The sequence below is a fragment of the Sciurus vulgaris genome, assembly GCF_902686455.1.
Source record: "Sciurus vulgaris genome assembly, chromosome: 14".
Taxonomy (NCBI): domain Eukaryota; kingdom Metazoa; phylum Chordata; class Mammalia; order Rodentia; family Sciuridae; genus Sciurus; species Sciurus vulgaris.
The window spans coordinates 4,549,330-4,574,386 of NC_136475.1; positions in this window are offsets into that span (position 1 = coordinate 4,549,330).

Below are 25,057 nucleotides of genomic sequence, written 5' to 3' on the forward strand. Positions count from 1 at the left end.
GGAGCAAGCCAGGCCCTGAGGATGAAAAAGGAGTCATGTTCTGATTTTCCTGGTGACAACCTTGGTTAGCAATTGTGGAAATAAAGTCTGTGAATTAAAACCCAGCACAGCACTTCAGGCACTGGACTAAGTGGAAGAAGCTGCAGCAGGGTTCAACTAGGGCTGAGCTCAGCCTGGAGCTGCCCAAGAGCTGCAGGCTCTGCCCCTGGGCTGTGCTGAAGAAGCTGATCTCTGGAGAAATGGTGCTGAGGATCAAGAAATGCAGAGGCCTTGCCTACAGGCTGCCTAGCAGTGGATCCAGGAAGGAGGTGCTCAACACCTGGGGACTAATCCAAGCTGAGAACCACAGCCAGGGTGAGGATCAGAGAGATCAGGAACTCCTGGCTCACTGTGGTGGCCGCCATCCAATCTGTGATCACTGCTCAGGGTTCTCATATCAACTGATCAGAAATATCCCCATTACAGTCTCACATAGAATTTTCTCTGCTTGGAAAGATAAGAACATGTGGTACACAATTCTTTGAATTATAGATTTACTGTATGCATGAAATAAATTTTGTTACTTTAACATGTCAATGAAGTATAATTTTAATTATATATCTCATAGTTTTAAATTTAACCAAACTGATATGAACATCAAGACCCCACAATACACCTCAGGGCCCTTGCTCACTAAAGAGCCTCGTGGCATGAGGCTCAGCACCAACCCTGAGCCCCATGGAGTGTGTGGTGACCCACATTCTGAGGACTCTGGGACAGCACTGAAGTGGACACTCTTCCATCTTGGGCCTTCCCCTGCTCTGTGGACCAGCCACAGGGCCATCCCATAATGAAGTGGAGCCTGCAGTGTTCTCTGCCCCTCATCTTAACTCACAGGACAGCTCATCTCACTGCACACAGGGCTGCAGCATCTTCAGAACTGGGCCTGTCCACTCACCTTTGGGTCCACTCTGACCCTTTGTTCTGACGCTACCACATTACTCCTCAGGGGGTTCATCCTTGTCAGACTTTGGTCATTGCAGATCACAAAGCACAATAGAAAACACTGAGGAAGCTGCCTGTAGAGAGACTTGGCACACTGAGCACAGAGCCCCAGTGGCCATGAGCCTGGGCACTGGACATGGCTACCAAGCCTGAGGGTTCCTCCTGGGACACAATCACTGCTGGTTTCCCAGTCTGCTGAGGTCAGCACTCTTCCTGTGGCACTTTTTGGCCATCTAATGCAGGTTTGTGACACAGTATCTTATAGCATTTTTGGCCTGGGGTCCCCACATTTTCACTGTGAATATCTCTCCCATATTCTTAAGCTTTTCCTTTTCCATCCATCAATACACCAGGTTCTGCAAGAAACTGACATGATCTCTCACAGTAATAAGTTCTCCAAGTAGTAAAAGACCCAGGCAAGTGGCCATGAGTGGCCACTTCAGGAGCAGCTGCATCAGGAGCTTGTCCTGTCAGGACCTGATGCAGGCATTGTTCAGCACATCACAGGAGTGATTCTTCTCAGCCACCAATGAGCAGAGGTAGGATGTTGAGTCAGAAAGAAGGGAGGGTATCTAAGTCACTAGGAGAGGTGACCTCTGCAGCAGCAGGCTAGTTTGAGGTCACACTGGAGAGGGAATAGTTTTCCTGTAAAGGCCAAGGGGCAGATCAGAAAGGGAAAATGCTAAAAGAGAAAGGAGAGAGTGAAAATTAAACCACATTGTGCAAATGTATTTCTCACACTTAGCACTGTTTATACTTTTGGGTCTTTCAGGCTCTGTACTTTGGACAATCAAATTGTGATTTAAGTGCTGAGGCCCTAGCCCTGAGGTCATGGTATAAAAGATGAATTGTAGCAAATGCAACAGTGTGTGGGGTGGTGATGGAGGAGGGGCTGTGGTAGTGGAGGGACAGGGGAGATTTTTGTATTTTCCCCCAATTTTGCTGGGGACTTAGACTACACTAAACAGTGCAGTCTTTAAACATTCCTGTGGATACACACAAAGAGGCCTCTCTTTGCAGCACAACCTCAACTACTGCTCAATCCAGGCTCTTCAGGTCTTAAATTCTTTGCTGTAACATCCCAGTGAGGCCCTTGGAATGGTCACCTGCTGGAGCTGAGCTGCAGGGGACAGTGAGGGTGCAGAGGAGCCTCCATGACCCATTCTACAAAAACCCCAGTGACCTCAGTGCCTGGTGCCTCTCAGGAGGTAGAGGCAGCAGGAGGAGCACCTGGAGCAGCCCAGCCTCACACTTCTGCTTCCCTGGGAGGTTTTTGTCATGGCCTGTATCACTGTGGGAGGAGAACTGTAATCTTGTTGACAGTAATAAGTGGCCACATCTTCAGGCTGCAGGCTGCTGATGGTGAGAGTGAAATATGTCCCAGATCCACTGCCACTGAACCTTGAGGGGACCCCAGAGTGCAAATTGTTTCTATTATACATCAATAAAATTATATTTTAGGAGCTTTCCCTGGTTTCTGCTGATACCAGACTAACCATTTTCTAATACTCTGACTTGCCCAGCAGGTGATGGTGACTCTGTCTCCAGGAGATGCAGACAAGGTGGACGGAGACTGGGTCATCATGATGTCACATCTGACACCTGACATTAGAAACATAAAAATACATATCCTTATAAGCTGTGATATTCCAAGAGGACTTTCCTGATAGCCAGGCAGCACTGACCACATTGTGTTCATAAATCCCCCATGTTGCCCCTCCTTACCTGGGAGGCAGAGCAGCAGGAGCTCCAGGAGCTGAATAAGGGCCCTCATGTCCATGCTGTGTCCTGACTGGGACTGACTCCTGCACAGGGTGTAAGAGCTTATTGAAAAGTCCTCAGGATAGTGGGCTCTGCTGTGGGCACATACAAATCAGGAGGACCGAGATGGCTCAGCACAGCTGCACGGCTGGCTCCTCTCAGTCACTCAGCACAGGCTCAGTGACCCAGGTGTTCTAGGTTAGACCAGGGCAGCTCAGCATTTCCTGGGGTTAACATGTTTCCCTGAGTACAGGATACGGTCAGACAACTGTGCTGTGATTGGGATCTGGAGTCCCATCATGATTCAGAACATGGTGTCCTTGTGTGTCTTAAGCACAGGTCTATGACACTGACCTTGGAGGAGGAGGAAGGATTAAGGAAACCAAGGGGGATATGTCATGCTCAGGATGGAAAAGAGAAATGAAGCCAGGAACAGAAGATCTGTAAACTCACCTAGGTGATATGAGAACTCTGGTCTTTGGCATAGCATGGCTAAGATGCAGGGAGGAGGCACCCACTCCTGCATCCAGCCCTCCCTGCCTCAGTGTCCCACAGAACACACTCACACACATGATGGTTCCCATGTTCTCCAGTACAGCAGGTATGAGCCCAGCCAGGTTCTTCTTCTTAATTGTCTTTTTGGAGAAGAAAGAATAATTTGCAATCAAATAGAAAGTACTTCAGCTGATGAGGGTTGGAGGATATAGGGCAGGGTCAGCATCTTAGGAAAAGAGCAAAGATCCACATTCATTATATATTTCTGCTTCGCCAGTATTAGAAGGGACTTTTCAAACTTGGTGTTAAAGCCTCATGACCTCAAGAGGGATGCAGGGTTTCTGAATATCATGTCCTCCATCATGTCCTCTCATAACTTTTACAGGAATAAAGCAGGACAAAGTTCTTCACCCTCACTGTTCTTATATGTGTCAAAAATCTTTCCAGTAACTTTCCACAATCCTCTTCATTTTCTCTTCTTTCTAATTTCTCTTTTCTTTGATGTTAAATTATTTCTTTAATTTTACAGAGTGCATTTTGATTCATTGTACACAAATGGGGTACTTTTTATTTCTATGGTTGTGCACAATGTAAATTCACGCCATTCATGTAATCATACATATACATAGGGTAATAGAGTCTGTCTCATTCTACTATCTTCTCTTCCCCCACCTCTCCCACCCCATTTTCCTCTACACCTTCCAAAGTTCCTTTGTTCTCCCCTTCCCCGCACCACCACCCTCCCTCTTTATGTACTGTAAACCACTTATCAGAGAAAACTTTTGGCCTTTGATTTTTTGAGCTGGGTCTATTTCACTTAGCATATTTTCCAACTTCATCCATTTACCAGAAAATGCCATAATTTTATTCTTCTTTATGGCTGAGTAATATTCCAATGTGTATACATACCACGGTTTCTTTATCCATTCATCAGTTGAAGGGCATCTAGGTTGATTCCACAATCTAGCTATTGTGAATTGAGTGGCTGTGAACACTGATATGGCTGCATCAATGTAGTATGCTTACCACACATTTGAAGAACCAACATATGTAAAAGCTTAGATTCAAGAAAGGAAAGAATCGAAAGATTTTAAGTACTTTTTTTTTTTTTTTTTTTTTTTTTTTTTTTTTGTGGTGCTGGAGTTCAAACCCCGGGTCTTATGCTTGCAAGGCAAGCATTCTACCGACTGAGCTATCTCCCCAGCCACTTATTTTAAGTACTTTGGCTATAGGCTGAGAAGTGGGAGAGCTGAGTCAAATGGTGGTCCATTCCAAGTTTTCCAAGGAACCGCCATACTGCTTTATAGAGTGGCTGCTCCAATTTGCAACTCCACCAGGAGTGTATGAGTGTGCCCTTTTCCCCACATCCATGTCAACACTTATTGTTGCTTGTGTTCTTGATAATAGCCATTCTAATTGGACTTAGATCAAATCTTAGGGTGATTTTAATTTGCATTTCTCTAGTTATTACAGATGATGAGCACTTTTTCATATATTTGTTGATCACCTATATGTCTTCTTCTGTGAAATGTCTGCCCGGTTCCTTAGCCAATTTATTGACTGGATTCTTGGTATTTTTGGTGTAACATTTTTTACCATCTGTATAAACTTTGGAGATTAGTGCTCTATCTGATGTGTGTGAAGAAAAGATTTTCTCCCAGTCTGTAGGCTCTTTTCTTGTTTCCTTATGTGTCTTTGTATTGTTTTGGTATCATAGTGATACTAGCTTCATAGAATGAGTTTGGAAGTGATCCCTCCATTTCTATTTTCTGGAATATTTTGAGGAGTATTGCAATGAGTTCTTTGCAGGTCTTGTAGAACTCAGCTGAGAATCCATCTGGTCCTGGGCTTTTCTTGGTTGGTAGGCTTTTGATGACTTCTTCTATTTCATTGCTTGAAGTTGATCTGTTTGAATTTTGTATATCCTCCTGGTTCAGTTCACAAGGATCATATGTCTGTAGAAATTTGTCACTGGCTTCAATATTTTTTATTTTGTTGCAGGATAGATTTTCAAAGTAGCTTCTCATTATGTTAAGTCTTTCAGTGGTGTCTGTCATGATATTTCCTTTTCATCACAAATTTTAGTAATTAGAGTTTTCTCTCTCCTTTTCTTTATAGTGTGGTTAAGATTTTATATGTTTTATATATATATAATATATATATATATGTTTTTATGTTTATATGTTTACTTTTTCAAAGGACCAATTTTTATTTTGTCAATTTTTTGAATTGTTTCTTTTGTTTCAGTTTTATTAATGTCAGCTCTAAATTTTATTATTTGCTATTTTCAACTACTTTGGGTGTTGCTCTGTTCTTCTTTTTCTAGGTCTTTGAGATGTAATGTTAGGTCATTTAGTTATTGACCTTTTATCCTTTTCTTGAATTCACTCCATGCAATGAATTTTCCTCTTAATACTGTTTTCATAGTATCCCACGGATTTTGATATACTGGAGAATCACTTTACCTATAAGAATTTTTTATCTCCTCCCTGATGTTTTCTGTTGTCCATATTTCTTTCAATAGCATATTATTGAGTCTACAGGGGTTGGAATTATTTCAGATAGTTATTTTGTTATTGATTTCTAATTTCATTTCATTATGGTCTGATAGAACACAAGGTAGTATCTCTAATTTTTTGCATTCACTAGGTGTAGCTTTGTGACATAACATATGGTCTATTTTAGAGAAGGATCCCTGGGTTGCTGAGAAGAAAGTGTTTGCTCATTGATGGATGGAATATTCTATATATGACTGTTAAGCCTAAGTTATTGATTGTGTTATTTAGTTCTATGTTTTCTTTGTTTATTTTTTGTTTGGAAGATCAAGCCAGTGGTGAGAGCAGTGTGTTAGAGTCACCAGATTTATTTTGTTGTGGTCTATTTGATTCCTGGAGTTGAGAATGATTTGTTTGATGTACAGGGATGCACCATTGTTTGGGGCATAAATATTTACACTCTCTATGTCTTCCTGATTTATGGTTCTCTTAAGCACTATGAAATGTCCTTCTTTATCCCTTCTGACAACCTTTGGGATGAAGTTCACTTTATATGATATAAAAACGGAAACCCCCACTTTTTTACTGAGTCATGTGTGTGGTAGGTTTTTTCCCATCCTTTCACCTTTAGTCTATGGATGTCATTTTCTATGAGATGAGTCTTTTGAAGGCAGAATATTATTGGGTCTTTCTTTTTAATCCAATCTTCCAGTCTATGTGTTTTGATTGTTGAGTTTAGGCCATTAATGTTCAGGGTTCTCATTTTGATACGACTTGCATTCCCAGTCTTATTTTTGGTTTTTAATTTGGATTGGTTTCTCCTTTGATTGCTTTTTCCTTTAGGTAGTTCCTCCCTTTGATGCCCTACATGGTTGTTTTTCATTTCCTCCTCACGGAATATTTTTTTCTGAAACTGTTCTGTAGTACAGGCTTTCTACTTGTAAATTCTTTAACTTTTGTTTATCATGGAAGGATTTTATTTCATCCTCAAATCTAAAGGTTAGTTTTGCTGGGTATAGGATTCTTGGTTGGCAATCATGTTTTTTCAGAGCTTGTTCCAGACCCTTCTAGGTTTTAGAGTCTGGGCTAAGAAATCTGGTGATATCCATTTTGGTTTCCACATATATGTAATCTGATGCTTTTCTCTCTCAGCCTTCAAAATCCAATCTTTATTTTGTATATTAGGCATTTTCATTATAATGTGCCTGGGTGTGGATCTGTTGTGATTTTGTGCATTTGGTGTTCTGTAAGCCACTTGTATTTGATTTTCACTTCACTCTTCTGGCTTGGGAAATTTTATGATATTACTTCATGAATAGGTTGTTCATTCCTTTCTTTTGTATCTCTGTGTCTTCCTCAATCACAATGATTCATTAATTTGGTCTTTTCATGATGTCCCATAGTTCTTGGAGATTCTATTTATGATTTCATACCATCTTCTCTGTTTGGACAACTTTATTTTCAAGATTAAATATTTTGTCTTCATTATCTGAGGTTCTGTCTTCCAAGTGGTCTAATCTGTAGGTGATTCCTTCCATTGAGTTTTTGATTTGTTTTATTATTTCCTTCATTTCAAGGATTTCTGGGGATTCGTTTGTTTGTTTGTTTTTTGTTTTTTATTAAGAATATCTATCTTTTGTTGAAATGATCTTTTGACTCATGCAGTTGCTCTTTTGGCTGCTTATTGGAGTGATCATTCATTGCCTGCATTTGCTCTCTTATTTCATCCTTTGCGTCACAAATCATTTTAATTATGTATATTCTGAACTCCTTTTGTGACATTTCTTCTAACATAGTGTCACCAATTCCATTAATATAAAATCCATGCTTTTTTGAAACATTTTCTTCCCTTGTTATTTTCATGTTGTTCACATATCATCCCCTCTAGCAGTGCAGATCTTGGTTATTACACTTTCCCCCTTATAGGCTTTAGTGACTATATAGGTCTCCAAAACCTCTTGTATAAGGGTTAGATCAATATTAGTAGCACCCAGTACAGATAATATGCAACCCTAAACCAAATAGCCCCTATGAAGATGTTAACAATATTGTCATAATAAACAGAGAGGATGAATGTAATTATTACCTACAGTATAACAAATAGATTTCCAATAAGGTCTGTAGTTTCTAATGGAGGACAAAGAGGATGGGGAGGTGTATAGAATGTAACTGTTAATGAGATAACAGAAGAGTATATAGAAGTTCTAGATTGTAGAAAGAGGGTAAATGGAATGAAAAGAAGTTGGCAGTTAGCATGCCAAAAGGGAAAGAGAGACTCTGAGGAAACCGGTAAACAAAAGGAAAATAGGGAGAGTGATATAAATAAAGAAATTAAAACTTAAAATTTTCAAAAAGGAAAGAAAAAAAGAAAAAAATTCTGCACTATAACTGTCATATAGTGTTCAAAACTCCCAGTCTTCAGTAGCTTGATTCATGAGAGGTACCTCAAAATGAGCTTCCAGTCTCCAGCAGGCATGTCTGGATGGGATTTTCCCTATCTAAAGGTGGGAGCTTCTACTTCCAGGATGATCCAAGATGGCCACACTGGCTTCCAAATGTGTTGGCAAATGCAGAGCTGCAGGTCATGGAGTGGGTGTGGTTGGTTGGGGGTCCTGGAGGCTGTGTGTGTTTGGTCTGGCAGGTGTCCTAGAGGCAGGGTGTGGTCAGTGTGGTTTAGGGTTCCTGAAGGCAGGATGTATTGAGTCTAGCTGGAAATTCTGGAGGTACTGGCTCTTGTCTGAAAATGGTGGCATCAACGTGTAACCAAACATGTAGGTAATATGACAGTGGACTTGCAGGCAAGAGCAGGAAGTTGGAAATCCACTGGTGGTCTATGGTTGGTCTGCACGTTACTGGTGGAAGATCTGTAGGTGAACCATGGATGGTGGGTGATGGGTATGTGATCGGCAGGCAATGGGCATGCAAGAAGCAGTCAAAGGGTCATATGGCAGATGATAGGTGCCAGTACCAGTTAGTGATCAAAAAGTAGTTGATATGCTGGCAGACTGCAGTTGATCACATTGGACAAATGGGGTAAACAGCAGGGGATCAATAAGTAGCAAAGACTGCCTCACAGAGAAACATATATCCTGTACTTGAAACCCGAGTTACCGAGTGTCAAAGAAGGCAGCCTCCCTCTACTCTGCCATCTTGTATCTCCTTCTTTTTTTTCTTTTTTATTTCTTTATTTCCCCCCTTGTTATGATGACTGACTCCAAGGCCTTGTGCACACTACACAAGTTGTCCACCATTGTCATGGCTCCAACACGTCCCTCCCTCACTTATATATCATTTCTGGGATGATTACTTGTGTGCCCTGATCCTTTCTCCTGCCCTGGTCTTGGAGGGCTCACCTGTCCTTATCACCACCAGCAGGTCAGGAGGCTGGTGATCAATAAACTAAAGGATAAGGCAGGATTTTATAAACTTTACTCTGTTTAAATTATCACTGTGCTATGTTGAGTTGGTTAGGGCAGACAGACTACAATGCAATATTTATCTGCACGGGTTCCAAAAATATATTCAAGTCAAATTTCTACATACCAAGGTGATGATATCAATTAACAATTTTGAATATATGTTTGAACTTTAGATGAAGGAAAGCCTTTGTAGTGTAGTAGATAGAGAGACTGGAACAGGGGCTCACCAGGCTTAACTCAGGACAGACCTGCCCAAGAGTTGCAGGTTCAAGCCCTGGGCTGTGAGGACTGGCTTTCCTGGGCAATGGGACTGAAGACTTGGAAGCAGAGGTCCTGCTCTCAGGCTGCCTTGCAGGAGAGCCAGGGAAGGAAGGTGCTCTACACCTGGGACCCAAGAAAGGCAGAGAGGCCCTGCACAGGGGAATTCCAGACACCAGGAATTAGTGCTGAGCCTGGCTTTATTGCGTGGCTGCACTCACAGCTCAGCTAATTGTCCTGGGGCCAAAAACCCTGCTGGACCTGAAAGGAGGGTCATCAAAGACCACCAAGAGACTCATTTCAACCACATTCCAAATTTTTTAGAATTAAAAGAAGTATCATACGTCATATTTTCACTCTATAGGATATAATTTATATTGCTTTATCTGTGTATAATGGGCATTTATATTATGAGAACTTGTATACATGTGGATATTACTTGCTCATTGGGATAATGTAGTGTTTTAAGTTTTATTTTTTACTTTTTTAAGAGTCCTGGTCATCTTATCAGGGCCTCAGACAGGCAAGGAAAGCCCTGATCTACATCCCAAGCATTTCTCATTTTGTTCTGATACAGTATTCCTCTGAGTTGCCCATTCTGGGTTCAGACCTCAAGTCATCCTCCCTCAGTCTCCAAAGTAACTGGGATTACAGTCCTGTGCCACCATGTCTGCCTGACCTTAAGACAGTTACAGTGAGGTTAGACATTTATATCCAACATCTGTCCTACATTCAGGGGTTCCCTCTGCACTCCTGAGAATGGAGTATTATGATGCTCAAGGCCTGGCCCTGTGCTCCTGCTGCCTGAAACAGTGACCTTTACTGTGCTCAAGAGACTGGGTAAATTGAAATTCTGTAGTTGCCCAGAAATGTCCCAAAGTTGGGTAGTGTTTCTGGACCCCAAGCGGACAGAAGTTCTGTGTCCAGAGCTGGACATGGGTGGCTCCTTCCTGGTAGTTTCCTTAGGTAGGGCAGAAGAGCTGGCTCAGTGACTGCATGGCCACATGACAAATTCATCCACTGCTGCTGGTGGACAACTTCTGAGTGGACAGACATGGGTTCCTCTGGCATCTCCACAGCTGACAGGACTACAGTGACTCTGCTCACAATGAACCATGTTGGTCATACATAGAGCTTCTGAACTTCAGCTATTTTCCCTTCTGCTCTCTGAACCACCATGCTCCACATTTGTCTTTCTTTCCTCTAATCTTAATAAGATAACCTGCTCCTTCTCCAACCTGTTTGCTAAATCTCTCCAAGAGGTTCAAATTAAAGCTCATAAATTCCTCCAAGAGAACCAGCACAGAAAGACCACTGATTTCCTGCAGCCATTCAAGACAGGGGACTATATCAGCATTTAATGGTAACAGAAAGGACTAACACCCAGCTAGAAGATACCTTACTCACAACATGTATTCATCATATTTGAGGCAAGATAACAAAATGGACCTACAAAAAAATGGACACCACTCAGAGACCTCAACTAACCTCTAAAGATAAGACTAAAAAATGTTAATAGTGTTTTTTTTTTTCTTTCCTGGATAATATCATGAGGTCTGAGATGATAAAACAACATAATTCATCACTCAAGCTAATGTATATGCATGGCCATTACAACTGCTTACCTATTTTAAAACATAAATAAGGGTTGGTCGCAGTCAGGGAGCGAGCTGGCTGGTGATCCAGGTGACCTACATCTCAGAGGTAAGGGGCGGGCAGATAATCTGCCCAGCCAGCAGGCAAAGGATAGATGTCATAACTGAACGACCCTGCCTGACCCCTGCACCTAGGTCGGTGCCATCACTGGTTGGTAGCAGTCGCAGAGTGAGCTGACAGGCAAGTCAGGCCACTTTCATTGCGGAGGTAGCAGGTGGGCAATCAACCCATCTGCCTTGCTGCTGAGCTGGGCAGCAGGTAGCCAACCTGCCCAACCACCAGGCCAAATACAGACACCACCACTGAACAACAACACCCGACTACCACACCTAGGTGTGTTGCCATCACGAGTTAGCCAGAGGCTTCTTTCTAGGCAGTTGCAGGCATTTTGAAATACTCCTGAGTGCGTGGCCATCATCTTTGGAGGGTCAACTCCCTTCCTGAGACAGCTACAGGAGGGTAGAAGACCTTTGGCAAGACCCAGTAGCCAAGAAGAGGAGGTATTGAGAGACTCGGGACCAACTCAGAGCCACCTGGGAATATACCCAACCTTAGGGCCACAACCCGAAGAAGGCCAGCTTCCTAGTAGAGCACCACATTATCAAGTTCCTCCAAGACATCAGGCTACTGAAGGCTAAGAGGTGAGTTGTTGGAAATATAAAGAGACAATATTAGTCAATAGAGGAAATCTGCAATATCCCAGAGTTTCACTATTAGAGGGGTAGATACCTGAGCAATATGAGAAAACAAGGGAAGAAAATGTCCCAAACAAACCTACATGGTATAGCAATAATATCCAATGACAGCATGACAGAAAAAAATGTCAGAAAGGGAGTTCAGAATGTACATAATCAAAATGATCACAGAAGCAAATGAGGAGATGAAAGAGCAAATGCAGGCATTGAAGGATGAGATGAAAGGGCAAATACAGGCATTGAGTGATTGCACTAATCGACAGTTAAAAGAGCAAATACAGGAAGCAAAAGATCATTTCAATAAAGAGTTAGAGATATTGAAAAAAAGACAAACATAAATACTTGAAATGAAGTAAACAATAAACCAAATTAAAAACTCCTTAGAAAGCATAACCAATTGAATAGAACACCTGGAAGACAGAACCTCACATATCGAAGAAAAAATATTTAATTTTGAAAACAAAGTTGATCAAACAGAGAAGAGGGTAAGAAAACATGAACAGAATCTATAAGAACTATGGGATATCATGAAAAGGCCAAATTTAAGAATTATTGTGATTGAGGAAGGCACAGAGAAACAAACCAAAGGAATGAACAATCTATTCAATGAAATAATAACAGAAAATTACCCAAATATGAAGAATGAAATGGAAAATCAAGTACAAGAGGCTTATAGGACTCCAAATATACAAAATTACAACAGACCCATACCAAGGCACATTATAATGAAAAGACCTAACATAGAAAATAAAGACAGAATTTTAAAGGCAGTGAGAGAAAGAATCAAATTACATTCAGGGGGAAACCAATACGGATATAAGCAGAGTTTTCAATCCAGACCCTAAAAGCTAGAAGGTCCTGGAACAACATTTTTCAAGCTCTGAAAGAAAATGGATGCCAACCAAGAATCTTATACCCAGCAAAACTTACCTTCAAATTTGACAATGAAATAAAATCCTTCCATGATAAACAAAAGCTAAAGGAATTTACAAAAAGAATGCTGGCATTACAGAAGATACTCAGCAAAATATTCCATGAGGAAGAGATGAAAAACAACGATGAAAATCAGCAAAGGGAGGAACTACCCTAAAGAAACAGCCAAATAAAGGAGAAATCAAGTCATGTCAAAAAAAAAATGAGCCATGTGACTGGGAATACAAATCATATCTCAATAATAACCCTGAATGTTTATGATCTGTACTCATGAATCAAAAGCTATAGACTGGTACATTGGATTAAAAAGAAAGATCCAACAAATTGCTGCATGCAAAGGACTCACCTCATAGAAGGAAATACCCACAGACTAAAGGTGAAAGGATGGGGAGAAACATACCATGCACATGGACACAGCAAGAAACCCAGAGTATCCATCCCCATATCAGATAATGTGGACTTCAAGTCAAAGTTAGTCAGAAGGGATAAAGAAGAACATTTCATACTGCTTAAGGGAAGCATAAATCAGCAAGAAATAACAATCATAAATATCTATGCCCCAAACAGTGGCTCATCCATATATGTAAAACAAATCCTTCACAATGCCAGAAATCAAATAGACTACAACACAATGATACTAGGAGACTTTAACACAACTCTCTCACCACTGGACAGATTCTCCAAACAAAAATTGAACAAACCATGGATCTCAAAATCACAATCAATAATTTAGACTTAATGGACATTTATGGATATACCATCCAACAAAGAGAGAATACACTTTCTTCTCAGCAGCACATGGATCCTTCTCTAAAATAGACCATATATTATGCCACAAAGCTACTGTTAGCAAATACAAGAAGATAGAGATAAGACATTGTATTCTATCAGATCATAATAGATAGAAATTATAAATAAATGAAAGAGTAAAAAACAGAAACTACTCCAACACCTGGAGATTAAATAATATACTATTGTATGACGAATGGATAACAGAAAATATCAGGAAGGAAATTTAAAAAATTCTTAGAGGTAAGTGAGAACAAAGAAATAACATATCAAAATCTCTGGGTCACTATGAAAGCAGTTTTTAAAGGAAATTTTATTTCATGGAGTGCATTCAATAAAAGAAGAAAAAAATCAACAAATAAACAACCTAACACTATGGCTCAAAGCCTTAGAAAAAGAACAGAGCAACACCAAAAGTAGTAGAAGACAGGAGTTAAAATCAGAGCTGAAATCAATGAAATTGATACAAAACAAACAATTGAAAAATTGACATAATAAATACTTGGTTCTTTGAAAAAAATAAACAAAATTGATAAAGCCTTAGCCACACTAACAAAGAGAAGAAGAGAGAAAACCCAAATTACTAAAATTCGGAATGAATAAGGAAATATCACAACAGACACGAGTGAAATACAAAACATAATTAGAAGCTATTTTGAAAATCTATACTCCAAAAAAATAGAAAATCTTGATGACATTAACATCTTTCTAGAGACATATGAATTACCTAAACGGAACCAGGAGGACATACACAATTTAAATAGATCAATTTTAAGTAATGAAATAGAAGAAGTCATTAAAAGCCTACCAACAAAGAAAAGTACGTGACCAGATGGGTTCTCAGCCGAGTTCTACAAAACCTTTAAGGAAGAGCTCCATTCAATACTTTTCAAAGTATTTCATTAAATAGAAGAGGAAGGAACCCTCCCAAACTCATTCCATAAAGCCAATATCATCCTGATACCTAAACCAGAGAGCGACACATCGAGGTAAGAAAATTTCAGACCAATATCCTTAATGAGCATTGATGAAAAAATTCACAACAAAATGTTAGCAAATCGCATACAAAAATATATTAAAAAGATAGTGCACCATATTCAAGTGGGTTTCATCCCAGGGATGCAAGGTTGGTTCAACATCTGGAAATCAACAAGTGTAATTCACCATATCAACAAACATAAAGTAAAGAATCACAAATTTATTTCAATAGATGCAGAAAAAGCATTTGATAAAATACATCATCCCTTCATGCTCAAAACACTAGAAAACAAAGAGATAGTAGGAACATTCCTTAACATTGTAAAGGCCATCTATCCTAAGCCCATGGCCAATATCATTCTAAATGGTGAAAAACTGAAAGCTCTCCCCCTAAAAACTGGAAAAAGGCAGGAATGGCCTCTTTAAACACTTCTCTTCAACATTGTACTCGAAACTCTAGCCAGAGCAATTAGACAGACCAAGGAAATTAAAGGAATAGGAATAGGAAAAGAAGAATTCAAACTATCCCTATTTGCTGATAACATGATTATATATTTAGAGGTACTATAAAATTCCACCAGAAAACTTTAAGAATTCATACATGAATTCAGTAACGTAGAAGAATATATGATTAATGCTCATAAATCCAATGCATTTTTATACATAAGTGATGAATCTTCAGAAAGAGAAGATAGGAAAACTACCCCATTCACAATAGCATTGAAGAAAAATAAAATACTTGGGAATCGGTCTAACAAAAGAGGTGAAAGACCTCTATAATGAGGACTACAGAACACTAAAGAAAGAAATTAAAGAAAACCTTAGAAGATGGAGAGATGCCCCATGATCTTGGATAGGCAGAATTAATATTGTCAAAATGGCCATACTACCAAAAGTGCTATATAGATTCAATGCAATTCCAATTAAAATCCCAATGATGTAGAAATAGAGCAAACAATCATGAAATTCATCTGGAAGAATAAGAAACCCAGTATACCTAAAGCAATCTTTAGCAGGAACTGTGAAGCAGGGGAGATCACAGTAGTAGAACTTCAACCATACTACAAAGCAATAGTAACAAAAACAGCATGGCACTGGCACCAAAATTGACAGGTAGATCAGTGGTACACAATAGAGCACATGGACACAAACCCAAATAAACACAATTTTCTCATACTAGACAAAGGTGCCAAAAATATGCAGTGGAGAAAAGATAGCCTCTTCAACAAATTGCGCTGTGAAAACTGAAAATCCATACTGAACAGAATTAAAATAAACCCCTATCTCTCACCCTGCCCAAAAATCAACTCACAATGGATCAAGGACCTTGAAATCAGACCAGAGACCCTGCATCTTATAGAAGAAAAACTAGGCCCAAATCTTCAACTTCTTGGCTTAGGATCAGTCTTCATTAACAGGACTCCAATAGCTCAAGAAAATAAAAGCAAGAATCAATAACTGGGACAGATTCAAACTATATATATATACACACACACACATGCACACATACCACTGGATATTACTCAGCCTTAAAGAATAATAAAATTATGGCATTTGCAGGCAAATGAATGCACTTGGAGAATATCATGCCAAGTGAGATAAGCCAATCTCAAAAAAACCAAAGGACTAATGAACTCACTGATAAGCGGATGATGACACACATACGGGGTGGGAAGGGGGGCAAGAATGGAGGAAAGAGGGACTCTATAGAGGGATAAGAATGGTGGGAGTCATGGGGGGAGGATAAAAATAACAGAATGAATCAAAACTCTTACCCTGGGTAAGTGTATGAATACACAAATGGTATGCCTCTACTTCATGTACAGAGAATCAAGATGTATCCCCTTTGTTTACAATAAAAATGAATATTAAAATTTCTTAAAACAGCTAAAATTATTTGATGAATTAAAAAACTCAAAAGCACACAAAATCCTTATGAATGACCTTTGTGTACTCTATAATATTTTAAAGTTACACATGATACAAATTTTTGGATTTTATAAAAAATAATCTCAGTTTTTTAAAATTCCTAGTAAATATCTCTGCCTACCTAGTAAAATAAATAAATAAATAAATAGTTAAAGAATGATGCTGGAGGCTTTATAATACCTAATCTCAAATTGTACTACAGAATCATAGTAATAAAAACAGCATTGGATTGGTATAAAATCAATACAACTGGGCATGATGGCCCACATCTATAATCTGAACAGCTTTGAAGGATAAAGTAGGAGAAAAAAACACCATAAATCAAAGGTTTGATTATTTCTAGAACAAAGGAGAATATTATAGACTTAAGGGTTAGAGCAAACACTGAAAAGGAAAAAAACAGGGAAAAGTTTCACAGCATTGTATTTGGCAAATTTTTTTTGGATATGACATTAAAGCAGGAACTGGGGGGAGGGAGAACTGAACTAAATTAAAAGGTAAACATTTATTAATCAAATATGTTCCAGGCTATATGGGCAATTACCATAATATCCATTTTACCCTGTGAGTTCTTGTCATGTAAGAAATGCTTTTTTCAAGAGAAAACTCCATGTCTGCCATTCTGATCCTGCTTAGCATACCTTGCTTACAGATTAAATGTTTCTCTTCTTCTTATACAATGTAAATTGTTCTGTTTTTCATTTCCATTTCTCTTGGACAATGTACTCTGTCAGAGAATGATCATATAGACATTAGTAACCATTCTTTAATTTGTACTCAACTAATGTTGTTTTGAACCTCTTCTGCTTCTCCTTATGATTTTAGATCTCATGATGTTTGTTTATGGTGTTTGTTGTTATGATTTGTTTAATCATAGCAACAGCTACTTAGAATTAATGTGGTTTTGCACTATAAAGGTGTACTCTACCCTTGGAGGGGATTGAGGAGTGTAGACTTGCACTCTGCACTGGTCCTGCAAACTGGGGGCCACAGGTTGGTAAATAAAGATGGTTCCATCTCCTGCTTTAAGATCACCTTGGGGATTTATTGTGATCTCACCATAACAGAGGAACTGTTATTGGGTTGGACGGAGAGAAGTAGGTTTGGGGGACATTCAGCAAGTGTAGAATGGCCTTGTCCTCTTCACAAGTCAGATGCTTCCTCTGGAGGACGTGTCAAGGTCTAAGTAAGGGATTACGAGCTTCTCATGTCAAATTTTCTTGACCAGGATATCTGCCTTCCTTTGCAAATATCCATCCTGGAAGACCCTGTTGAAACCATCCTTGAGTGGATTATGGAAGTCTTTCCTGAAGCATTCCTGAAGCACTTATTATTTAGTGAATTTATGTCCAGATGTGTCCATTCTGAGCTGATTTCACCATTCACAAACTCAGTTTCATGAACATAGATTTCTGGGTTTTAAGAGGAAAACCTCTCACAAACCACACTGTTAAAATATCAGATCCTAGAAAGTGGCATAACTTGTCTCCAGGAAAGCCTGACTGTCCATGAATTTCCTCCTCCATGGAGCCCTGAGCCCTGCTGTGGGCACAGAAGAAGCCACAGCTGGAAAGTTCTGCAGAGACACAGAGCCCCGAAGAGCTGGAGCCTCCACGTTCAGGGTCAGAAGATGCAGCAGTGTCCTCAGACCTGATCCTGGAATGCAGAGGAAATGAATGTGAGCAGTGCTTGAGAGCAAAGCCTGTAACCATCCTTCACAGGCTCTGTACTGGACAAAGGAGGCCATCACTGGGTCAGGAGGAAAGGAGAGGTACACAGAGTCCCTGGCACACAGGGTTTCCTGGGAAAACAAAAGAGAGCCTAAGGGACCAAGCATCTTTGAGAACTGAAGTAAGCTGGGTTCTTTTTTTTGTTTTTTGTTTTTTCTCTCTTACAGCCTTCTTTCCAGGGGGCAAGGAAATGGAAAACTGCAGGTCTAACCTTGTGTGTCCGCATAAAACATTCATGTTCACTAGCTGCCAACCTTCCAGCATCTTGTTACCCTGGAGACAGAAAGAGAAAAGCTGCTGTATGGGTCTGCACAATTTCTCATGTAGTAGCTGCAATTGGAAATAAGACTGAAACATCCCTGTTCAATATATGTCTTACCATGATCTCCACAGCAGCTCCAGGATGGTTGCAGTACATTGGGTTTGGATCCCTGGGCTTGCTGAGCAGTGGTGCCAGAACACAAGACCCACAGCATTGAAGGAGTTTCCAAAGATGTGCAGAACCATCCCATGTTCCCTCAGCAGGGAGCCAGAGTAACAGGAGGCACAGGAGCTGAATGTGGCTTCATGGCTCCCTTGAGGTCCCATGTGAGACAGAGCTTCCCAGGGATCTGGTCCAGGCACTGACATGGCTCTGGACACCAGGGTGGGAGGAGCAAGAAATCACTTATTGCAGGGCCAAGTGGTGCATGTCTGTAATCCCAGCCTCTCAGGAGGCTGAGGCAGGAGGATGACAAGTTCAAAGCCAGTCTTAGCAAAAGTGAAGCTCTAAGCAAATCAGCAAGTCCTTATTTCTATATAAAATAAAATATAGGGCTGGGGATTTGGTTCAGTTTTCAAGTGTCCCTGAGTTCAATCTCTGGATTCCCCCAAAAAGCAAATAAATCTAAAAACTAAAGAAACCTCATCCTTTGTAAGATTTAGTTGACCTCATATTCTACCCTCCCTTATTTTGTGATACTCAACTTGACTTCTAAGCTTTTCTCTGTTTCTCTAAAATCCATCCAAAATCTCACAAAGAGAAAAAACTACCATAACCAATTTGGATCTGCTGAAGTAGAATTTCTTCAGCTTTCTCTTCTAGGTTTTCTGGAATATATACAAGAATAATAATGTCTAAGAGGCTATTAAAATGGAGGCTTTTATCAATTTCAGGCCAAGAAATCCATTCAACATAAAGTTTTCAAATTTTGAGTGCATTACAATTATACATAATATTGGACATTTTTTACATATGTGTACACTTTCATGAATTAATATTTTAATAACAGAAAGTAGAACACAGTTTAAATATTCTTTTACCAAATGTGGGGGACCAGAAGTGTTTCAGATTTCAGTGTATTTCTGGTTTTGGAAGCTTTGCACAAACTTTACCAAGTGAGCGCTCATCTGAAAATCCAAAGTGTCCTGGAATCCATGTGAAAGTTTTAAGATATCTGAGTCATTTGGTTTTGGATGTTAGTCCTAAAAATGCTCAGTTGCCCTAGAACCAGGTGGATCAGAATAGAGTCAACCAGAGCACACAGGATGTGACTGATGACAAGAGAGAAGACTGCTAGATGGAATCCTGTGTGTGGGGCACCTGCTGTAGGTGTTGTGATCTTCTATTTCATAATATTTTTGTTTTTTTTTTTATATTTTTAATTCATTCTAATTAGTTGTACATGATAGTTGAATGCATTTTGACACATCATACATAAATGGAGGATTACATCTCATTGGTCTTGATGTTCCTGATGTAGAATTACACTGGTCCATAGTCATATATGCACAAAGGGTAATAATGTCCAATTCAGTCTACTATACTTCCTATACCCAAAAACACTCCCTGCCCTTCATTACTCTCTGTTTAGTCCAAAATACCTCTATTCTTCCCATATCCTTATTGTGGATTAGTATCCACATATCAGAACATTAGGCTGTTGGATATTTGGCATTGGCTTATTTTGCTTAGCATAATAATATTCTCCAGTTCTATCCATTTACCAGTAAATGCTGGAATTTCATTCTTCTTTAAGAATTAGTAATATTGCATTGCATGTATATACCACAATTTATTTATCCTTTCATCTTGGTTCCATAGTTCAGCTATTGTGAGTTTGAGCTGCTATAAACATTGATGAGGCTGTATCAATAAAGTATGCTGATTTTAAGTCCTATGGATATAAACCTAGGAGTGGGATGACTGGGTCAAATTGTGGTTCCATTTCAAATTCAAAACAGCCTCAAAAGATTTGGAAATCAATTTAACAAATGGAGTTAAAGACTTCTACATTGAAAACTTCAAAAAACTAAAGGAAGAAATTGAAGAAGACCTAAGAAGATGAAAAGATCTGCCATGCCCTTGGATAGGCAGAATTAACATTGCTAAATGGCCACACTACTGAAAGCATAATAAAGCACTATACAATTCATTTCTTATTAAAATGCCAATTAAATTCTTCATAGATATAGAAAAAGAAACCATGAAATTCATTTGGAAACAGAAGAGAACCAGAATAGCCAAAGCAATCCTTAGCAAAAAGAGTGAAGCAGGAGACACCATAATATCAGCCTTTAAACAAGACTACAGAGCCATAGTAACAAAAACAGCATGGGATTGGCAAAAAAAATAAAATAAAATAAAACAGATATGTAGACCAATGGTACAAAATAGAAGACATGGAGAAAAACCTGCAAAAATACAGTTATCTCCTACTAGACAAAGCCACCAAAAATATACAATGGAGAAAAGATTGCCTATTCAACACTGCAATTCATACACAGTAAAATAAAATTAAACCCTTCTCTCACTCAGCACAAAGCTTAACTCAAAGTCAATCAAACACTCAGGCACAAGAACAGAGACCCTGAACCTAACTGAAGAAAAAGTAGGCCCAAATCTTCACCATCTTGGCTTAGGAACTGACTTCCTTAACAACACTCCTAAAGTGCAAGAAGTAAAATCAAGAATCACTAAATGGGATGGAATCAAACTAAGAAACTTCTTCATAGTAAAGAAAACAATCAATAACATAAAGACAGAGATTACAACAAGGGAGAAAACCTTTACTGCACACACGTCAGATAGAGCACTGATTTCCAGGATATATAAAGAACTCAAGAAACTTAACACCAAAATAACAAACAACCCAATCAATAAATAGGCTAAGGAACTGGACAAGCACTTCACAGAAGATGAAATGCAATCATTCAACAAATGTGTAAAAAAATGCTCAATATCTTAAGCCATTAAAGAAATGCAAACCAAAACTACACTGAGATTCCATCTCACTCCAGTGAGAATGGCAATCATCAAGAGCAGTAGCAACAGTAGATGTTGGTGAGGACGTGGGGAAAAGGTACACTCATACACTGCTGCTGGGACTGCAAATTGGTGCAAATTGGTGAAAGTAGCATGAAAATTCCTATAATTCCTAATATTTAAGGCAAGATTACTGGTTTGCTGTGGCTTGTCTGACATCTACTGGTTTTTCGTAGACATAACATCATTTGAATTTTCAAGTCTGGGTCCCAGTGAGGCTTCACTGTTAATCTTCACTGCTACTCATGAAGCCGACCCCATAGTGTCCACCACTGGGACAGATTCTGTAAGGAACACAGAATTATTATGTATAATAATAATCTTTCTTCTACTTGAGGATAAATGACTAACAGACAACCAGAGATGCAAAAGAGATATTTGTTGTAAGTGAGTTAAGGGCTGGCCTCTGAGATCCATGTTGGATGCTAAGGGTGTGTCTTAAGAGAGCCTCCTGAGAATGCAGGGGGAAAGGCAGGCTGGTTGGAGCCAGGCCTCCTGGTCTTCATCTGTCAGCACAGCCTCGTTCCTGCCCTCTCAGACACATCCCAGGGACAGCTCTAAACAACATCACCTGAGTCAACTGGGAAGGCCCTGAGGCCACACAGGCCTGTGACCAATGGCTGGGAGGTTTGTGCTCTTGGCTACATTAAAAATGGTCAAATTAACATTTTAAACCAATGATGGCAAACAGAACACCCTGTTGCCACCAGCCACCTGTGTGCATTGAGCACTTGGGATGTAGCAGGTACAACTGAAATATTCAAATTAAAATCTAATTTCTATTTAAGTTATAAAGTCACATGTGGCTAGTATTCACAGCATAGGCCAGTGTAGTCCTAAAAGTAATAGTCAGCAATGTCTCTAAGACCCCCTGAATGCTGGTTTATAAACATGTGGTCTGCCCTGCACCATCTTAATAGTGATAGACAGTCACATCCCCAACTCCAGGCTGCTGTGTGGACATGACCTTGCTGTCAGACCCACAGCCACTACCACAGTGAAAGAGCAATAGGGGCCTGCAGATGCAGAGACTGTGCCCAGGGCTCTCTCTGGGAACAGAAGCCTGCCCTGCTTCACCTCTTCCAAGACACAATGCAGGAAAACAATATACACAGCCACCAGGGCTGACTGGTAACACTTTTTCAAAGTAAATCCACAACCTGAACTACTAAAGCATTATTTCTGTATGGAATCATGAGGATGCTGACCTCCTTGTCCACCTGCGTCCACCTGCCCTGTAATTAAACCTAGGGAATTAAAGGAAGGAGGTGTTAGTGCTAAAGACAGTCACGCCCAGGGTCAATCTCCCATGGACATGAATTGCAGGGACAGCTGTGGCCCCTCTCTTTCTTCAGTGGTGTGCACTGGCCCCTCCAGTGTCCACATGCAGACAAACCCTGAGCAGTGTCCTGTCCACAAAGCCATTTCTATGGCAACAAGTGGCTTCTTGCACACTGTGGGACGTGCATGCTGGTGTGTATAGTTCTTGACTTCGATAAACAGTCAAGAGTGGATTTCAGGTACTCCCCTGAACTGTGGTTCCATTAGAAAATGATGCATAGTTTCCAATTAGATGTTAATAGTCCAGGAATTTGGATTCAGCCCCCATGTCTGGAACTCAGAACCCACACAATATTCTACTGCTCAAGACATCTAGGTAGCAATAGAAAGACTGCAGAGTCATGGAGCTTGGGGGTCAAGCAGTGGGGTTTCTCTGGTTGATGGACAGTTTTGTTGACCTGTTCTAGTCACCATCAGTGTTTTGTGAAAAATAAAATATTTCAAGTTGTTCTAAATTTAAATCCAAGGGCTGGATAATGCAGGGATGGGAAGTATGGATGCTCTCGGTTAATGTGGACCAAATCCAAAAAGCTCTGCTCCATGTTCTTGAATGTTAGTTGGAACCATTAACAGCATGTGCCCAACAGCACACTCAGTGTCTGTGAAGCTCCTGATCACCACCCTCACTTAAATGATGGCAGCAAGTGTGTCCCTTAGGAATGCCCACTTATCCTGAAGGTTGTCTCTATCTGTGCAATTTCATCACTTTAGTCCACAGTGATTGTAGTCTACGTGTTTAAAAATCCATGCTTTCCCTCCCTGAACCTTCATTCCAAAAAGTGTGCTTGGCTTTCAGGACAGGTGGACCTATTTCTAGGTGGGATGGAGCCTGGTCACTGGTGGCTTCTGGAGCATGTCCCAGCCCTTGGTGCTTTCCTCAGCAGCCTCTGAAAAGACACATGGTCCACTTCATATTAGGGAAAAGAGAGTCTCCAGAGGTTTGGGTCAACAAACAGTGAACATTGTCCCTCCCTGAGGCATCTGCAGCATCCAGGATACCCATCAGGAAAACAGGGGTGATGGACACACAGTGAACTGTCCTCAAGTCCTCAGTTCTGGCTGGATCTCAACTTCCATAAAATATGCAACAGGACAAGGACGGTGCCTACAGGGATGATGGAGGGAGAGGAGAGCCTCCCTTGCCTCTCTAATTGTGTCCTGCATTTTATGAGAGTTCAAACTGATAATGACAGGAAAATTTGAATGCTTTCTTCAAAACTGCACTGAATTCAGTGTCTGAGGCCTAGGAAGGTAGACTTTGTGCACTCCATATACAGTGTGTGACCCACAGTATGGCTTTAAGCCTCAGGAAACAGCAGGAGACAGTGGGGAGAGTGTGCTGTTGTCATTGTTGTTCTTTCCTTGGAGTGAGCTTTATTTCTTTATGTTTAAGAAAGAGCTCCTTTACTAAACAAATTTAAAAGTCACACTGTGGATAGATTCATTTGAGCTAGGAATGTCATTTTTGAATCAATAAGTAGTTGGGGGCTTGATGTTGTCCAAGAAGGAAAATTTGGAGGAAATGACCCGTGGTGTAAGACTCATAAACCCTCCAGAGCATTCCCAATAATCATGCCACACTTCTGAGGAGACACAGGGGCAGAGCAGATGTAGGAGCTGCTGACCTCCCCACAGTTGCCTGGGAAGTCAGGCTGTGCTCAGCTTAGGTCTACGAGAAGCTGCAGGGCCCTCTGACCCAGGGCATTAGCTCCACACAAGTGATTGACATGATCCCCACATGTGGTAGATGAGGGCCCAGCAGAGGTTGTTCTTGGTGGTTGGATATTGAGAAGCACCAGGATCCATGTGAGCCCTGGCTAGCTGACAGCCCTGCTGTAGACACCTGCAGGGACCTCACTGGAAAGGCTGGGAGGGTGGCCGACTGGGTCTCTATCTTGGATCATGTTGATAAGGGAGAGACCCCTGCTGAGCAGAGACCAACTAATTTGTATTCACTTGGAATTTCATTATTCCCATTCATGGCCATTTCATAAGATCCAGTCACAGTTGTTTAAAACAATTTCATCTCCAGACTTTCAGCTGTGTTTATTCCAGGGTGTGAACACCTCTCAAAACAAGCCTTCAATGTCACTGAAGGGTCCCCTGCTCTTTTCAAAGTCACCATGAGAGTTGTCCCAGGAGTGCCCCCTGTGTGATCTCCAGTCTTCAAGGAAATCCCTGACTCAGGCCCTGACAGGACATGGTCCAGAATAAGCATCTGACAAAGGACGAGGCAGACAGTATCCCAAATCCAGAACTAATTCAGAAGCAGAAAATGCACCTGGATTAG